Source organism: Macaca nemestrina, chromosome 14 (genome assembly GCF_043159975.1).
Source record: "Macaca nemestrina isolate mMacNem1 chromosome 14, mMacNem.hap1, whole genome shotgun sequence".
NCBI classification, from domain to species: domain Eukaryota; kingdom Metazoa; phylum Chordata; class Mammalia; order Primates; family Cercopithecidae; genus Macaca; species Macaca nemestrina.
The window spans coordinates 3,423,317-3,443,860 of NC_092138.1; the positions used below are offsets into that span (position 1 = coordinate 3,423,317).

At 40.1% G+C, this 20,544-nt stretch overlaps 1 long non-coding RNA gene across 2 annotated transcripts in view; it reads right to left on the reverse strand.

The window, feature by feature from the left end:
* Nucleotides 1-20,544, reverse strand: part of LOC105498902 (uncharacterized) — a 279,709-nt gene that overhangs the window by 78,171 nt on the left and 180,994 nt on the right. Inside the window, exons 5-6 of one of the 2 annotated variants that reach the window (XR_011612304.1) lie at nt 18,039-18,271; nt 15,603-15,893 (exon numbers count right to left, since the gene is read on the reverse strand). The exons of the other annotated variant lie outside the window; for it this stretch is intronic. This is a non-coding gene — a long non-coding RNA (uncharacterized lncRNA). Of the gene's footprint in view, nt 1-15,602; nt 15,894-18,038; nt 18,272-20,544 lie in introns of those variants that run through there. 2 annotated transcript variants of the gene reach the window in all.

Sequence of the window (20,544 nt, forward strand, 5' to 3'; positions counted from 1 at the left end):
TATCTTGAATTTTTGTTTGCAGAACATTTCAGGAAGTTTCTGTTTTAAACCAGCCTTGGAGGGTTTTCATGACAAGGAATTGCTCATTGGATGATCATTTCACCTTTCGAAATAACTACTTCTTATTTGCAAACTGTGTTTAAGTGAATGAAGGGAATAATTACTAAATAATTGAAAACTATTTTACAGCAGATTTGTTGGATGATAACTGACTATTTAGGGAGGTTAAACACACACACTTCAGATTTTCAGTGATTATCGGCTATTACTAAGCTGATTTGCTTCTTTAATTACAGGGCTTCATTTGAAGTCCAGCAACTATGACTTTGAGAAGATCCTTGGGTTCCACAGCATGTAGGATTCATACCCACAGGTTTCCCTGTGAAACCTTTTCCAATCTTTTACACTATGCTTCAGAATCCTGTACCTCCTGCTTAAAATAAAGAACACTTAACTAGAAAAATTATGATACTGCAAGATGAGTGTCACTAGATGATAGCATCATGCTTCCCCTGTAACCCTGTCTTCATATTTAAACGCGGATACACTGTTTCCTTCTTCATAACATAAAGAGATAACAAATACTTATTCAATACCTAACAATACGCAGCATTTATATCAACGTTGACTAGGTAATCTTCCTCAAGTGGGTCCTAGAACATACACACACACACACACACACACACACACACACACAGAAAGTATCTATATAAAATATAGATGCAAAAATGTTTCAGCAAAGATTACAGAAGCAAGTTGAAACTGCATAGGGCATGTTCAGAAATTTCAGAGCCAATTGAGCAGCAAAAACACACAGAAATTCTGTCAGGAGATACTATTTCCAAAATTCTCAAAACAAAACAGTCAAACTACAGTGAGAAACCCTAGAGTGTGTTTTTGGACAAAATCTAAGAATTCAGCCAAGGTCACAACCCGAAGTGTCAAGAGTTCACCTGTTCTGTCACAATAATTTTTCCAGGACTCATTTTCCTCATCTGTATGATGAGGGGGTTAGCCTGGATAAAATGCAGGGCCTAGCCAATGTCCTGTCTCTGTAAGGGCAGCAATATTTTAGAAGAATTTCTGCACTGTAAATATCTGTCTTGGCACCACATCCTCAGAGTCATGAAGTAGCACATCGTTTATCCTCGTGTGTCTGGGCACAGACGCTAGTGTTACATCCATCCATCACTACTCATCAACATGCATCCAAGGCATCGATCAGTTCTTTATGTAGAGATAAAATATGACAGAGTAGATCCTCTATGTGTGTTTATGTCACAATTCCTTCATGACTTGCATTCCCCTTTCTCATCAGAATCAGTGCTCTCCATTTCTTCTTAAAGGATGGTATTTTGACATAGATGGAAATGATTTTTTGCCTTCTGTGAGAAAGGAGATTTTTTTCTCTACTTTCTTAGAGGTCAATTTCCAAATCATGAATGACGGACTCACCAATTATAGTAGTGTCAGTGTTTTCTTGACAGGATCTTTATTTTTTTCCTCCAGGAGACTTGGGTATGAGCACATTCCTATCTAATGTGAAAACCCAAGGTTATTTTCCTTTTACATAAAATCACTTTTTTTCTTAGAAATCACATAGATGGATTATAGAAGACATTATATAGGAAATTATAAAATCTAGGAAAAAGTTGCAATATTTCAAAATTGCTATAATACGGCAAATGAACTGAAAAATGGGGTTTCGTATGACATTTAGTACATTTTATTATTTATACTGCAAAATCCCATTAAATGATGAAATTAAAATAGTTTAACCTGCTAAATTGTATGTTCTTTTGACCGCTTTTTACAGGGTGGACAAAGGGTCAATTACGAATCACCCTTTTTGATGCCAGACAAGCTCCAGTCAGAGCACACTTTCTGAAGTGTTTTACTCAAACACGTCCCAGAAACTGTCTCAACATTTTGCCATTCTTAAAATAAGTCTCCCAAGTCTATTCATAATTCAAAGGTGGTGAACATCACCTATATACTTTTCTGTTTTGCAGGTTACTTATAATTCCCTAGGCTGTTTCTTCCCTCCATCTCAAATATGCTTTCATTCTTTGAAGATAAGCTATGGACAATTAGGGAAACATAACATAATTGTCTGTGCCCTCGCTTGGGTGTTTCAAATATTAGTATTGTTGTAAAAATCTGTGACTTAGAGGGATTTTTCACACACACACACACACACCCCCCTACCTCATGTTATCCACAGATTAACTTATTCTACTCTTAAGAAAACATTTTATAGATGTATTATCAATACTTCTCTTTACCAAGGATGTTTTTTCTATTATTAAATTTTAACCATACACAACTGCAAATCAATTATACTGACCACCTGCCAATATGAGCTATTCAGGCATCATTTTTTTTCCCAATACGCTACGAGCTGTGATGAGAATGAGAAAAATAGCACTTGATAAATCAACTCCACAACCTAACTCAGTATTCTACAAGGTTCCCTTTGTATTTGATTCATTTGAGAGAAAAACCCCTGAGGGTGATTATAGAGTAGGTAATGTGCAAGGAAAACAAAAGCCTATTTTATATATTTTCTGTATAAATCTCAGAATATGATTAAAGGAAAGATCTTTTGAATTCAGATTTCCATGGAAACACTCACAGCATTTTTCAATGGCGAGTAAGTGAGCTACATGATCTAACAAGCCATTTTCTTACTGAATTTAAAATTGCATTAGTTAGACATTATCAATTTCCCTCCCTGTCCACCATGAGCCTGAGTTGTTTCCCTAGGCTTGGTAACATCCTGTCCCCTTTCCTTGTCCCGGGTTGTTGTTGTAAAGTATGCCATCCCTGTGGTTGTTAATTCTAATGCAAATTTATTAGTCAGGTCATTCCCAGCTCCCTATGATGGGGGTAGAAATAGGAAAGGTACCCTTGGTAGGTAACTTATCTCGTTTTGATTTCTAAACGATGTAAATGTAATAGTTTAAAAAAAACTCCATATGACTGTTCCCTGTCCCCTCTGATTGGGTAAATATACTCATGCAAATTGACCATTTTATTAAATATATTTTTATGAAAGTTAAAGAACCTGTACCACATATGCAGCAGAAACAAGACAACTCCCAGTCACTTCTTACCCTTTGAGCCTTGGGCTTCTCTGCAATTGGGCAAATGCTGCACAAACAGCATAAATGCTCCAGGTGGCCATTTGGTCTTAGAAGGGTACAAGATCTAAGAAAGCTTTTGTCTGTCACATGATCGGGCAGGTTGTATTTAATTTTTAAATACAAAAATGTAAGTAATCGATGTGCCAGAAATATATTTGAATTTTTGTCGGTTGACATTTCAGTAGCCATTATGGACCCAAAGGCATTTTGTTTGACGTGCTGATACTAAAAATATATTTTTAATTAACAAAAGTTATAACATGTAGTCCACATGATCTGAACACGAGTGTCCTAAAAATATATTTGAAAATGAGAGAAACACCTATAGAGATGAGGAAAGCCCTAGCTGAAAAGATAAACATATAGACTTTTTTTTTTTTAATTTGGGGGAGAAGATGATGCACATGAAAAGAATTAAGAGTTTGAAAATCTCTGTCTACAGAAACATCAGGTAATTCCTTATCTGTGCACTTACAACACATTTCCTCATACGCATGCCTGACAGCTGCCACAGCAAAGCTGCCATTTGAGAATGTCTTTTAAAAGTTAATGTACACAAATATCCACGAGAGACTTAGTATTTCCAGAACCTTTCGATTGGGGTAGAGTTGAAAAGGAGGGTAATATTTTGCAGTGCTGTGGAATAAAATAGCATCTGGTTCAATTACATCCAGCTCGTATATGCAGAAGATTTCCCAAATATGGCAGTTTTGATAAATATTGACCTCCAAAGCTCTATCATTTTGTCGACCTAAAAGGAAGAGGCTGCGACACAACCTCTGTAATTTAAAGAGTTTACTGAGCCGAAGTGAAGACAGCTGTCAGGAGGACACGGACCCATGTAACCTTGGATACGAGTTTGGCCTTTGTTACAATCAGATTTTTAAAGGCAAAAAAAAAGGGGGGAGAAGGCATGGCTGGTACAAAGTTGTTTGTCAGGCATTCTTATTGATTTATAGAAATAACATTGATTAGCGATTGGCTATACATTGTTAAGCAATAGGGTGTGGGTGATAGCGTCTACTCTGGCATTATTAGGTTAATTTATAGCTACTTGTGGCAATAGCAAGCAGTTTCAGGAGATAAATACCTAGCTCAAAGCGGGGAGTAAGACTTGACTGTTGCCTCATTTTAATGTCTCTCTGGGCCTCATTATTTAAAAGGATTCACATTCCTCAGATAAAAGTTCCTTTCTCGCTTTTTTTTTTTTTTTAAGTAATACAGAAGCAATCAAGCAATATTGTCTCCATTGCACGAAGTAATGTATTGTTTACACCACGGATATTCTAAAATGAAACCATGATTGTGGGTTGTTAAAAAAGCAAGTACAATAAAAAATGCATGTTCAAAAATGGGTACTCCCAGCTGAGGAGCTGAGCTGTCAGCAACAGGAATGATGACTCCTGGCCTGCGAAAGTCACTGAAAATTGAATTTGAGGTCACAGAAGAGGATGTGAGTCAGTGGTTAAAATTGTTGAGAAAGTCATTTACATTTTTCTTATTTATTATTTCTCTTCTTCAGAGTCCAATATTTTCACTAATTTTTTAAAAAGTTTTTCTTATAGTCCCCTAAATCTTTAACAATATTTAAACTATCTTCAATGGATCCAAACACATTTGGTACCTTTAACATTTTATTTCCTGTGTTATAAGAAAGATGAGAAATTTGGATGTAAACACACAATTTTGCATTAAGGTGTAATGGTGTCTTGGCTCTTCAATCTCCGAGGAGAAAATATAATGACTAATAATTAAGTTGAAAGTGGTATTTGAAAACCATCTATTAATTGTTTTAAGTACTTTCTAACACCTAGTTTTAAGTTTCAACATAATTTTTTTACCAAATGTTTAATACTGGCTGGGTGCAATGGCTCACACCTGTAAGCCATCACTTTGGGAGGCCAAGGTGAGTGGATCACTTGAGTTCAGGAGTTGGAGACCAGCCTGACCAACATGGTGAAACCCCATCTCTACTAAATATACCAAAAAAAACAAAAAAATTAGCCAGGCATGGTGGCAAACGCCTGTAATCCCAGCTACTTCGGAGGCTGAGGCAGGAGAATTGCTTGAACCCGGGAGACGGAGGTTGCAGTGAGCCGAGATCACGCCATTGCACTCCAGCCTGGGCAACAAGAGCAAAACTCTGTCTCAAACAAAAAACAAAACAAAACAAAAAACCCTTTAATACTGATGACTTCGTGCATATCTCACTATTCCTAGAATAAGCATGATCCAGATTCAGTCAGGACCTCAGGATGAGAGCTTGGGGTTGGGGAAAAAAAACCATAAAAGTGGCTGAGCATTTTTGAGGGGTTGATGGGTCTAAGACCACTCCTCAAGCTTTGCTCTTTGATTTCCTGTGTGCTAGGCAGGTCTTTACCTTCTCCTCCTTTTTAAGCTGGGGTGCCTGTGAGCCTCCATGCAGCATTCGCTGGACAGTGCCGAGGAGTCAGTAATCAGTGTCTGCCACTGGTGGACGTGAACTTGGCTCTGAGAAGCTGTGTGGCCGAGGGTGACATTTCCTCCAGGCAGGAAAGTCCATCAGTGTTTCTTTGTCTTTTTTTTTTTTTTTTTTTTTGAGACGGAGTCTTGCTCTGTCACCCAGGCTGGAGTGCAGTGGCCGGATCTCAGCTCACTGCAAGCTCCTCCTCTCGGGTTCCCGCCATTCTCCTGCCTCAGCCTCCCGAGTAGCTGGGACTACAGGCACCCGCCACCTCGCCTGGCTAGTTTTTTGTATTTTTTAGTAGAGACAGGTTTCACCGTGTTAGCCAGGATGGTCTCGATCTCCTGACCTCGTGATCCGCCCGTCTCGGCCTCCCAAAGTGCTGGGATTACAGGCTTGAGCCACCGCGCCCGGCCCTTTGTCTTTGAATAAACAGCCAAGCCATGCCTCCAGACTTCGTTGAAATAAGCACATGCCTCCACAAGACTTTTAAAATACTCTAGGGGAGAAAAGTCTTATCTTTTCTTCACGGTCACAACGTTTACAGCCCAAAACCCCTATAACAAAAGACAGGTTAACAAGAGAAAAGCATAACAATTGTATTTAATCAAAGTTTTACTTGACACAAGAGCCTTCAGAAATGAAGTCCCAAACACCCAGGGGGAAACTATATTTTTATGTTATATCTGATGAAAGAAGTGAATAGTTGTGAAACAGCATGACTGGACAAAAGGGATATGATCTAATGGTAATAAACTGAGGCAGAGCCCAGCAAGGCCTGTTTGTTCTGATTCTTCTTGGTCTCTCTGTGTGTAACTGCTCAACAGGTTCACCTCGTCCGCTACCTAGACAGAGCTGAATTATCAAGACAGGGGAATTGCAATAGAGAAAGTGTAATACACACAGAACCAGCTGTGTGGGAGACTGAGGTTTTATTATTGCTCAAATTAGTCTCCCTGAGCATTTGAGGATCAGAGTTTTTAAGGATAATTTGTGAATTGGCGAGAGGCAGTGAGTTGGGTGTGCTGATTGGTCAGGTCATAGGGAGTCAGAGCTGTTCTCTTGTGCTGAGTCAGGTCCTGAGTGGAGCCACAGTATCAGATGAGCCAGTTTATCGGTCTGGGTGATGGCAGCAACTGCAAAATATCTCAAGAACTGGCCTTAGGTTTTACAGTAGTGACGGTATCCCCTGGAGCAATCTGGAAAGAACCTTGTAGCCTCCAGCTGCATGACTCCTAAACCATAATTTCTAATCTTGTGGCTAATTTGTTAGTCCTACAAAGGCAATCTAGTCCCTAAGCAAGAACGGGACTTGTTTTGGGAAAGAGCTGCCATTATGTTCATTTTAAACTATAAATTATAAACTAAGTTCCTTCCAATGTTAGTTCAGCCTATGCCAAGGAATGACCAAGGACAGCTTGGAAGTTAGAAGCAAGATGGAATTGGTTAGGTCAGATCCCTTTCACTGCCTCAGTTATAATTTTGCAGTAATGGCTTCATGTGTAGCATTCCTTTCTCCAGGTGTGGGACAGGACTCTTCCGGAATGAGGGTCTTATGAGCTCTCAGGGGAGGTAGGTGAAAGATGACCTTTCTAGATTCTATGGCTTGTTTCAGGAGACAAGGGTGGGAGAAGGTCAGAGAGACCTACTTGCTTCTAAGCCCCTCCTGTCTCCTTTAGTGCAACAATCCACACATGCCAAGGCACCATACTTTGGGGTACTGTGTTCTGAGCCCCAGTAATACAAAGAAGTAGAACCATGCCATGCTAAATGTTTAATATGCAGCTGGGGGTTTTATCTAATAAAGGTAATAACAGAAATCTTATCTCTTCATGACATTAGGGTTTTAAATAGGCACTTCGTGGTCTCAAACAGATTTTAGCTTCAATCTCTACAGAGCTACCACTTAGTTTTATGAAAACAATCTTTGAAAATTGTTTTAAAGAAATTACAGGGCCGGGCGTGGTGGCTCACACCTGTAATCCCAGCATTTTGGGAGGCCAAGGCAGGAGGATCACCTGAGGTTAGGAGTTCAAGACCAGCCTGGCCAACATGGTGGCACCCCGTCTCTACTAAAAACACAAAATTAGCCAGGTATGGTGGAATGCACCTGTAGTACTAGCTACTTGGGAGGCTGAGACAGGAGGATCACATGAACTCAGGTGGCAGAGGCTGCAGTGAGCCAAGATCATGCCACTGCACTCCAGCCTGGGTGACAAAGCAAGACTCCATCTCAAAAGGAAAAAACAAAACAAAACCAAAAAACACCAAAAAACTTTCTTTCTTTACTTCATTATCTGAGCGGAAAGGGAACCGCATCTGCTGGTAAGTAGTTGGGCTAAATAGGACTTGCCTTTCTTATACTCTTTTTTCAGATGAAACCGTGTTGAGCCGGTGGGTGGGAAGAACCAGAGGCACAGTTAAGCGAGAGGTTATTTGCCTAATGTTGAGAAACATATGTACGTATTAGAAAAGATCACATCGACTCCCAGCAATCCTGCAACATACTGCAACTATGATGCTGACCAGAATGAGTGAAGATTTCCTCATGATTTCTCTGTGTGAGATGCAGGTTAAAAAAATATATATTACTTAATAAATGAATAACTAGGCAGATATTGAATAAGCTATTGCAATGAAAAAAAATAAAAGTATGCCCTAGTGAGTAAAAAATGTAAGCTGACGAAATATAATACAATTGATATGAAAACTAAATGTCGAGATGGAAGGTTTGCTATTTCACTGTGGATAATAGATCATGTACATTTTTCTAATAGAGGGAAATAGAAATACTTGGCTTCCATTCACTAGAAGTCCAACATCATCCCTTTAAATTTAAGTTCAATTAAGCAATCTATTACTACCAATATTTAAAGTAGTAATTCACAAAGTGTATCTGCTTATAAAAGTCCCATGATCATCTACATTTAAGAGTTAATGCTGCATATCACACCCCTTGGAGACTCCACACATTAATATATTTAGTTCTGATAGGACTGTTTACTTATCTCAATCCTGATTTTCCAAAGTCATTTAATCACAAAACTATGTAGGCAATGTCATATGATCAGGAAAAAAATGTTCTGTGAACCCCACCCTGTTTCAATTGTCTTTAGAACAAAGCAATAGTCTCCTGTGGATTGCAACACTTCTTTACTGAGAATTTGGAAAGTTATTCGTAGATTTTCAGGTTATAGTTGGAAAGCATGCTGATTTTTTTTAACATGGAAAGTAAAAGTGGTTTTTAAATCTCTGGATTGATCGATTTATTTATTTATTTATTTATTTATTTATTTTTGAGACAGAGTCTCGCTCTGTCACCCAGGCTGGAGTGCAGTGGCGTGATTTCGGCTCACTGTAAGCTCTGCCTCCTGGGTTCATGCCATTCTCCTGCCTCAGCCTCCCGAATAGCTGGGACTACACACGCCCGCCACCATGCCCGGCACACCGGTCATTCCAGCTACTTGTGAGGCTGAGGCATGAGAATCTCTTGAACACAGGAAGCGGAGACTGCAGTCAGCTGAGATTGCGCCACTGCACTGCAGCCTGGGCAACAGAGTGATATACCATCTCAAAAAGAAAAAAGAAAAAAAAAAGTTTTTTTTGAGTTAGTGATACATGTGAATAAATTAATCCAGGCCGGGCGTGGTGGCTCACATCTGTAATCCCAGCACTCTGGGAGGCCGAGGTGGGCAGATCACAAGGTCAGGAGATCGACACCATCCTGGCTAACACTGTGAAACCCTGTCTCTACTAAAAATACAAAAAATTAGCCGGGCGTGGTGGCCAGGCTGGTCTCAAACTTTTGACCTCAGGTGCTCTGCCTGCCTCGGCCTCCCAAAGTGCTGGGATTACAGGCATGAGCCACCTCACCTGGCCCCAGGCCAATAATTTTTTAATAACGCCTACCACAATATTTTCATTTGTTATTTATTTGACAAATATGATAGACTAAAAATAATTATCTCACGCCTGTAATCCCAGCACTTTGGGAGGTCAAGGCAGGCAGATCACCTGAGATCAGGAGTTTGAGACCAGTTTGTTCAACATGGTATAAAAATACAAAAATTAGCCAGGCGTGGTGGCAGGTGCCTGTAATCCCAGCTACTCAGGAGCCTGAGGCAGGGGAATCGTTTGAACCCAGGAGGCGGTTCTGTTTGCAAGTATAGTTGTAACTGCAGCCCAAAATGTCTTGAAACTTGCTATTTGAAGCATTGTCATCACCTGGGATCTTGCTAGAATCTGCATTTAACAATATTCCCATGCAATTTTAATGATCATTAGGTTTGAAAAACACTGCCTTAAAACAAAGGAAAGAATGGTAGGCAAGTTTCAATTCTAAGCACGCTATATAGTATGTTCTTGGGCAAATTCCACTGTCTGACTTTTAAAATAGTTAAATGTGGGTAGTAATGAATGAAGTGTCACCTTGTAAAGCTACTTTGAGAAATCCAAGTGTTGGCAAACCCTTTGCAAAAATAATGTTGCTGAACATATACTAATACAGTTATGTTGGGCTCCTGTTCTTATGAGGCAGAGAAAATTATGCTTTAATCAGAGCTTCTAAGTCACAATCACTGGAATCTATTATTAGCCTTTATGGCCTCATTCTGAAGACAGCACATTTCTATTTTTGGTTGCTGGGAAACTGATTATGCTCTTCAAATAGAAACTGCAGCAGCAGAACTTTAAGAAAATATAATCATGTTTGTAAGAAGCAAAATTTAATAAAGGAAGAAATGAAGTAAAGCAAACTCATAAACTGATCTATTTTGAAATTCCATTTCTGCCCTCATGATAGCATTATTGACTTAATAATGAAGCGATGCTACTTATTCACAATTGTACAGCAATGGCCAAAGACTGAGTGACCTCTGTTTTCTGAATTGTTTCATTCACAGAGTTCACTCCCGATGGGAACATCCGGAGGCATCTTCAGAGAGCTTGGACCCCCAACCCCCAACATTGTAAGGTCTGGATCTGGAAATAATGTCGTTGGTTTACAAAAGTAAGTCTTATTTTACAATTGCATTTTCTACAAAGGCATTTCACTTTCAAAGCTCCTCCAAGACAATTACCTCCATCTTGAGACACACCCTGCTCCTGAATTCATGCCTGCATACCAGCCATTCTTAATCGCCTTCCTTTTTAATCTATTGGAAAATAAAATGTTTCCTTGTTCTCTGAATGTACAGTACTCAGATGTACGGTGAAAATGGCTGATGCTCAAACCTCCTATAAATTCTTTGATTCCATCAGCTTTTCTCTTTCTACTGGCCATTTCCCATTAGTGTTTAAACTTAAGTCTCATACATCTCCAATAAAACAAATAAACCCCCTTCACCCTACTTCACTGATTTCAATATTTTAGCTTCTCCGCTCCTTATTTACTTCCTATTTATCATTTCAGTCCATCCTGCTCTATTTCACTTCTACAATTGCACAGAAATGTCTCTGATGAAAGTTCCCAGCATACACTTTAGAACTGATATTACTTGATCTCACTTCAGTGGAAACAATATGTTGCTGAAGGAAGTACCACAGAACTCACAAAAAGCTTTTACTTCTCCAGGGAATTTCATGTCTGTCTAGACCCAACAAAGCCAAACCCTGAACAATGGCCAATTCAGCCTCCATTTGACGCAAGCCAACTTATATTAAATGAATGAAACTAATGCTTTTAAAATTATAATGAGCCGGGCATGGTGGCTCATGCCTGTAATCCTAGTACTTTAGGAGGCTGAGGCAAGTGGATCACTTGAGGTCAGGAGTTCGAGACCAGCCTGGTCAACATGGTGAAACCCCATCTCTACTAAAAATACAAAAATTAGCCAGGCATGGTGGTGCCCACCTGTAATCCCAGCTACTTGAGAGGCTGAGGTGGGAAAATCGCTTGAACCCAGGAGGCAGAGTTTGCAGTGAGCCTAGATCACACCACTGCACTCCAGTCTCAGTGATAGAGCAAGACTGTCTCCAAAAATAATGATAATAATAAAGAAAGAAAGAAAGAAACTCAATTGATAATGATGGAACTCAATGAATAAACCTATAATACTTTCATTAAGATTTTTAAAAGAAAACTATATATTTTTATTAGAAAAAGTAAAAGATTTAGTCATAATAAGTAAAATTTGGCTTCAGAGCTTTTTTTTTTGAGACAGAGTCTTGCTCTGTCGCGGAGGCTGGAGTACAGTGGCGTCCTCTCGTCTCACTGCAAGCTCCACCTCCCGGGTTCACGCCATTCTCCTGTCTCACCCTCCCGAGTAACTGGGACTAGAGGTGCCTGCCACCACACCTGGCTAACTTTTTGTATTTTTAGTAGAGACGGGGTTTCACCGTGTTAGCCAGGATGGTCTCGATCTCCTGACCTCGTGATCCGCCCACCTTGGCCTCCCAAAGAGCTGTGATTACAGGCGTGAGCCACCACACCCTGCTCAAAGCTCTTAATTTACTGATTGACTGAGATCAGATGCCAATGGGAACATGTCTGTAGCACCATTACTCACATGAGGGAGTATTTTAATCCTTTATATACACATCACTAATAGTGGAACCTTGAAGGAATCTATTTCTCAATCTTGATATAAATTATAATTTATATTGACACATTAGTTTTTTTATCCCCATAAGTTTTATACTGAATCCAAGAAAGCTTTATTAGTGTCTGACACCAAGACATATGTTTTAACCCTAATGTGTTTGGAATGTCCACAGTATATCCCACCGTGTGGTGAATCTTTAGCTTTAGAAACTGGCTTTGACAAGGGAGAGTCTTGAATTATCCAACAACAAAATTGAATCATTGTGTAAGATGTAGCTCCCATACAAGCAGGGCATGTGAAGCTCAGTGATTGAATGATCAGACTTTTACTAATGTTATGGAACCTGGGATAAGCATCGTGATAGAAGACTGCTGTAGTTCTTCTATGACTCAAAAACAGTATGATGACTTATAACTAAAACTTTGTTCATACAAGGCTAGCATTCCTGTACTGATGCAATATGCATTTGATTTGTCCATTGTTACACCTGTCCACATGAAAAGCAAAACTTGACATGTTTATGATTTAAATAATGTAATATGTAATTATAATAGTAATAAAAGCATATATAATAATGTTTATATTATGATTACATTAGGTGGGGTTTCCTTCTTTTCCCTTGAAAGCTGGACAAAATTGAATTATATAGCCAATAACATGCCCTGTGCAAGTCTAATACTCTCTTGAAAAGTGAAATCTCTCAGGTAAGCCAAAGTTTCATTGGTCACCTCTGGCTGAAAATTTCTACTTCTTGTATGTATGAGATTTTGTTTTTCTTATCCACACACCAAACATGTCAACTTGGGTTGCTTTCCATGAACACACCCACAGATGTGCATGATATTTATGTGTTTAGAATTCTGGCCTCCCACACAGCCAGCTCTGTATGAATTACTCTTTCTCTATTGCAATTCCCCTATCTTAATAAATTGGCTCTGTCTAGGCAGTGGGCAAGGTGAACCCCTTCGGTGGTTACAAATTTGAGGGCTTGTCTAGGATTGCCCTTGTGGCTACCTGCCCGTGGTTCAGTGGCCTCCCTTCAGTGATGGATACAGAAACCAGCCCAAGTGGCTCACCTGATCTTGTGGCCCCCACCCAGGAACAGATTCAGTGCAAAAAGGCAACTTCGACTCCCTGTGATTTCATCCCTGACCAATCAGCACTCCTGACTCACTAGCTTCCCACCCACCCACCAATTTATCCTTAAAAACTCTGCTCCCTGAATGCTCAGGGAGACTGATTTGAGTAATAATAAAACTCTGTTGTCCTGCAAAAATTTTTTTAAAAAGTCCACATCTATGAGATCATTTAACAAAAGAACCTGACAGAGGCAAGTGGCCTGGAATAGCTTGCTTTAGGAAGTGCCACTTTGGTTGAGACCTCACGTATGAGTTAGGGAAAATGAGATGGGGAGATGTTAGTTGACCGGAACAAAACACACAGTACTAAGTCTTAATGTTGACATGGAGAATGGATCACTGGAGTCCATTGGATAGGTGACTGCAGGAAGGAGAGAAGGAAAATGGTGTGCTGGGTGAGGCTGGAAAACCAGGCATAGCCTGTTCATTCAGAGCCTTAAAGTCTGTGGAAGGATATTGATTTTTATCTGGGGATCCATGAGAAACTAATAACAAGTGTTAAGTGTGTGTGGCATTCAGGGAGGAGCAATCAGGGATTACTTTTTTTTTTTTTTTTTTTTTTTTGAGACTGAGTCTTGCTCTGTCACCCAGGCTGGAGTGCAGTGGCATGATCTTGGCTCACTGCAAGCTCCGCCTCGGGGGTTCAAGCAATTCTTGTGCTTCAGCCTCCCGAGTAGCTGGGATTACAGGCACCCACTACCATGCCCAACTAATTTTTGTATTTTTAGTAGAGATGGGGTTTCACCATGTTGGCCAGGCTGGTCCCAAATTTCTGACATCAAGTGATCTGCCCCACTCCGCCACCCAAAATGTTGGGATTACAGGTGTGAGTCACCGTACCTGACTGAGGATTGCTTTTTTAAAAGTTTCTACAGTGTTGGAAAATAATCAGGAGAGTCAGGCAATGTGAAGGAACTAGTCAGATGTCACTGGCCATCTGGTTAAGAAGCAAAGTGATGCCATCTTGTTCTAGGATGGCGGCAGTAGGGGTGGAGGGAATGCTGAGGAGCCATTCTAATTCTTCCCATTACCGTGTTTTATTTTTATAATAGCAATGATCACTTTCTGCAATTATATTATTTCTGTGTATGTTTGGGTATTTTTTATTTATCTACTTTATTTTCATCTTCCACCATGAAAATATAAGATCGAAATGGCAAAGATGTGGTTTGCCTTATACATTATATCTTCAGAACTTTGAACATTGCTGACAGTTGATGCACATTAAATATTTGATGAATAAGTGGATGAATAAATGAATGGAAATAGAGCAATAGGGTTAGCTCTAGGGTAGTGTGGTATCATGCAAGTGAGTGTGTAAGTTGGGAGAGACCTGAGCGTGTTTAAATATACTGGGGAATTTTGTGGTTGGAACAATAAATTGAATACTGAGTACTCAAGCAAGATGTCATGGGACCTAATACAAGAGATTAAACACTTATGTAGCACGTCATACTAGATATTCAGACTTGCTATATAATTATTTAGCACTCAAGGTGGTGCTTAAGAAAATTGAGGAACTAAAGACTCCTTTGTGTTACATGGATCTGTAGAAATAATTTAAAACCTTGTCTAGTTTTTTTTTTTTTTTCTTTTTTTCTCCTGTCATAAGCTTGTTAAGAGATTCCTCCACAGAAACTTTTTTTGGTAAAATAATAACTGCTGTTCAGTGCATCATTTGTAACAGTGTGATGTTAGACACAAATATTTAGGTAGCACATCCCTTTAAAATAGGTGCTTGCTGGCCAAGTGCAGTGGCTCACGCCTGTAATCCCAGCACTTTGGGAGGCCAAGGTGGGCGGATCACGAGGTCAGGAGATCGAGACCATCCTGGCTAACACGGTGAAACTCTGTCTCTACTAAAACACACAAAATTAGCCGCATGTGGTGGCGGGGGCCTGTAGTCCCAGCTACTGGGGAGGGTGAGGCAGGAGAATGGCGTGAACCTGGGAAGCAAACATTACAGTGAGCCAAGATCGCACCACTGCACTCCAGCCTGGGAGACAGAGTGAGACTCCGTTTCAAAAAAAAAAAAAAAAAGGTGCTTGCAGTAACCTGGAGTGCTGTGTTCTTACTGATGCTTACACTTTGGTAGCTCACCTCTCCTGCGAGAAGTGTGTTCTCAGATATGTCATGGGGAGTATGTCATCAGCACAGCTTCATCGGTAGAGTTTACTAAAAATGCAAGTTATCTGTATTTTCCTTATAAAGGACTTCGTATAGTGTCCAATATTTTCCAACCAGATGTACAGTGAAAATGATTGATGCTCAAATATATTTTCATGGTCAATGCAACAACTGTTGAGCAAAAAAATTAACATTTATTGCAGATACTAGGCAGTCGTCAAACAATATTAATGTCATTAAATCAATAAATGGGCACAGAACAATGGAAGCAAGGTCACGGATTAACAGATGGCAGTGTAATGGAGTCGATCTTTTACTGATTTAACCACTCTCCTCTTATTTCTAATGTCCCTTCCATCACGATGAGTTCACTTTGGGATGATGTGTATATAATTGAATCTCCTCCTCAACAGCTGCTGAGAAATGAGTGTTGATGGTAATTATCCATATGATTTTTAATCAGACACTTTTCACAGATTCAAGTGGAATGAAAACTCTATGGGAAATTGATAGGACAGCCAGAGTTATGTAAATTTTGGAAAAAAAATTAACCAACAGCTAATACAACTATTATGTCTAAAGACTAACAACTGGATGATCATAATAACTCAATGGCTAATAAATAAACTAGGGAAATCCAAGCCAAAATTAGAAGTAAAAATTGGCCATTATATAATTATGACCAAGAAGTTCCTTCTTAATTAGCAAGGGATAAAGTTGTATGTTTATTTCAAAGTGATTTTTTGTTTGCAGATACAATGTTGAATGAAAGGCTAAAACAATTCCTTCCTTAGCCCTTTCCCTTCAGATGTGAAAAATTAACGCTGAGTTCCCTTAGTAACTTTGAATATGCTTTTTGTACCCTTAAAGACAAAAATAAAGTCATTGTTTTTTCATTGACTATAACTGTTAATACTATATTCATGCTACTGTTGCTTTAATTGATGACTCATTTTTAGAACATATTATCATTGATCTATGGCAAATTCTTTTAAAATTCCTCAGAAGTTCATTTATGTTGAAAACGCACAAAGCTGCACATGATAGATAAAGGGAGGGCATAATGAAGTTTTCACTGGACTTATCTGTGTTTTGGGATTTACCCCCTTACAGTATGCGAGCCTGTGAATAGGTAGGTGAGCTTCCAGTGCTCAGAGGTTTAATGTAGAGTGTATTTATTTTTAATCTTTGTGAATTTTGTATAGAGCAGAGCTAATTGTTTCCAGTGAATTAAACCATGTTTATTTCCACTACAATATTGTAGAATGTAATTGTTCCCTTTACTATATATATATATATTTTTTCCTTTTTTATTTATTTATGTATTTTGAAAATGAGTCTCGCTTGGTCACCCAGGCTGGAGTGCAGTGGCGTGATCTCGGCTCACTGCAAACTCCGCCTCCCGGGTTCAAGCGATTCTCCTGACTCAGCCTCCAAGTAGCTGAGAGTACAGGCACCTGCCACCATGCCAGCTAATTTTGTATTTTTAGTAGAGACGGGTTTTCGTCATGTTGGCCAGGCTGGTCTCGAACTCTTGACCTCAGGTGATCCACCCGCCTCAGCCTCCCAAAGTGCTGGGGTTACAGACGTGAGCCACCGCACCTGGCCACCTTTACTATATTTAAAGATGACATTGTCATGTGATGTGTATGATGAAAAGTATATCATTGAACTCTATTCTCATATGAAAGGACATCTGATTTTCTAGAAAATTTATCTGCCCCAGGTATATTCCTGTGTGAATAATACAAACCAAATTAAAATGAAATCTGCTTTTTTTTTCTATTCCTTGAGATTGAATTCAGAATTCTAAACAGGTTTACTATTCATTTTCATCTTGACAAAATCAAAACCTAAATATTCTATGTGTCACCTACTGTGATGGGAAAGATAAAACTAATTATTTAATTATCAAACATAAGTAGGTGAATTATTTTTATTAATCAACATTACATAAACGTGTTTTGAGAATAAAATTTTGTATCCTAATTTTTTAACCAAAGACATAAAATATAACTGACATTCTGTAGCCAAATCAATGATATATACACCCGGATTGACATTTAAGAGTTTAAAAATAAATGTACGCTGAATGGTCAAATGGATTTGGAGATACATAGCCTAGTAGATGAAGCACTAGGGCTTTATGAAACCTTTTTTGAGGGCTGGTGCAGTGGCTCAAGCCTGTAATCCCAGCACTTTGGGAGGCCAAAGTGGGCGGACCACTTGAGGTGAGAAGTTCAAGACCAGCTTGGCCAACGTGGCAAAACATCTTTACTAAAAATACAAAATTAGCCAGGCACGGTGGTGCTAATGGTAAAACCTCATCTCTACTAAAAATACAAAACAAAAACAAAAACAAAATTAGCTGGACTTTGTGGCGTGTGCCTATGGTTCCAGCTACTTGGGGAGGCTGAAGCAAGAGAATCACTTGAACCCAGGAGGCGGAGGTTGCAGTGAGCTAAGATCATGCCACTGTACTCCTGCCTGGGCTCCATCTCAAAAATATATATATATATATAAATAAAAATACAGTAAATTCTTCTAGCAATAGAGTCTTGCATGTTTTTCCTTGAAAATGAGATGTGCTCCTGGCCTCAAAGGACCAGTCCCTTGGGCCAGAGTATTGAGAACCATTTACCTGGGCCTGGAGCTGTGGAGAGATTTCCTGACTGTACAAGTTCCCATCAGGCTAGGCCAGCCACTGAACATGGCCTTCAGGGCAGGACAGCAGAACTAGGGCCCTGCCTGGGGTACCTGGTGCTGGTTCATGTTTTAGGGCCAGAGCATCTGCCAAAGTTTGGGTCCATCCTCACGCAGGAGGGGTGCAGGGCCATGGAGTCCTGGTCCTTGGGCTGATGGGCTCCAAAGCCTCTAAAGGAAAGAGATGGGGAGAGGGGAGAAGGAGTCTATAGGAAGGCTGCTGGGAGAGGCTGGCATGCAGGGGTGTGGTGGAACGTAAGAGCAGGTGACCTGGGAAGACCTGGGGTGGGAGTATGCTGAGGGGTAGGAGTGGGGGTGAGGGTGAGCAGTGAGTCACAGATCTCTCTACTGCCACCAGGGGAGGGCAAGCTGTTGATCTGGAGTCAAGCTAGGAAGAAATCACCTGTCCTGCCCCTCTAAACAAACAAAAGGCAAACTGAGTCCCAGAGCAGGGAAGGGTTGCTAACACTCAAGGTCAAGCAGCAAAGTGGTGTGACCTGAAAGGGAAGTCATGGGAGAGAAAAGGCTGAGGGTGGCACAAGGGAAAAGCTGGGAAGATAAGGGTGCTCAGCAAGAATGGACCGACACTGGCACCTCACACACATACACCCCACTTCCCAGTGGGTGCCCTGGGGCATCTCAGAAGCCAGCACAGCCTAGGCCTGCTGTAGAGTGAAAGAGTGAGCCCTGCTCATGCTGAAGCAACTGGAGCTCATCCAAGGTGGGGGAAGGGCCAGTGTTGAGGCAGCCAGGGCACGTGTCTCAGGAGTGGAGCATCTGGTGCCTGGTGTATCACTAGGAGTGAGTGGCAACAATGTGGAAGTGGCCAGACACCCCTTGCCCCAGGAGTCAAGGAACCATGCTCATTGTTGTCCAATCCCCCAAAACTAACACCTGCACTTCCACGTGAAGGAAGCAGAATGACCCCTTCTCCCTACTCCCTTTATGCTGAACATCAGCAGGTGGGCCCAGGACTACCAGGCAAATGCTGAGATCCAGGACCCACTGAGGAGTAGTGATGGTAGCAACTGGCCAAACTCGCACTTTCCACAGGAGCTGGGCATGGCTGAGGCCTACAGATATACAGGCAGTGCTCCGAGGGTGAGGACAAGGCAGATCATGCATAATTCCTGCCATGAGTCTGGCTGCATGCTAGTGTTTTGCTTGCTTGCCTTCAGTAATGCCTCTCCATCTTTATGGAATTTCCAGTTCGCAATAAAGTGTAGATACAGTATATAAGGCAATGTTACTTTGTATGTAATACCGAATGTGTATTTTTATTTTATCTGTAGATTAGTGGCTTTGATTCAGGCAGCTTCAAAGGAATTGTGATCAAGTTGTGATAATTTAGTCAACAAGCAGGTTAATGAGGGAGGTAAACTGAGGCAGGGCCCACCATGTGATCACCCCAGACAAATGCTCCATGCCCAAAGGCAAGTCTCTTTCCTTATGTGAGGAATTATTGAATACTACCAGCAATGTTTTGCCTTATCTACATTATCTATATAAATATGTTTAAAAATAACTGGAAGGTTTTCATTTACACAGGAATTTTATGTAATTAATGGCCAATGTGCATTCAAACAAACTATTCCCAGTAGATTTGTTTTTATCGTTATGGCACTTGTTCAAGTTCTCAACTCTTTACAATCATGTTTTTTTTTGGTAGAAACAAAATACAGTAGACATAGACCACTTGAGGGAATTTAACATGAAAATGATAGATTACATGGCAAGGATCTTTTATAGCACAGTGATTAATTTGAGACCAAGCATCAGCCTGCCTATGCGACAGAGGCCATAAGGGACATGGACAAATAACAGGAGAACGATGTAATGAGACCAGTGTGAGCAGAGGATAGTAATAGGATGGGTGAACCCAGCCTGTCCTGATGAATATCTGATAGATGTGCATTCCATTACAATTAAACATTTGGAATCAGCGGCTTGGAATAAACGATTGAGGGAGTGAGAGTTAAAAAAAAACTCACCTACCTATTTCGGACTCCATTAATCTGTACCAGGAGTTTTTACTGGCTGCAATTATCAGGCGTAATCAAAGATCAACCACCTTATTCTTGCCTCTACAGTTGTGTAGGTTCAATCATGTTTTCTATTTAGACAACCATGTTGTCAGTCAGTAAAGATGGTTTTATTTCTTCCTTCCAGCACAGATGATTTTAACTTACTTTTCTTGCCTGGATTCACTGGCTATAGCTTCAGTACAATGTTGAATAGAAATGACAACAGTGGGCCTCCTTGTCTCACTCGTGATCCTAGGATGCTTAGATGTAAGTTTTTCATAGGTGCTTTATCAGATTGAGGTAAGTCCCTTTTATTTCTGCTCTTCCGAAAGGTTTTTATTTTTCCTTTTTAATCAGAAATGGATGTTGAACTTATTCAAATGTATTTTTATAACTGTTGACATGATGGTAAGATTTTTC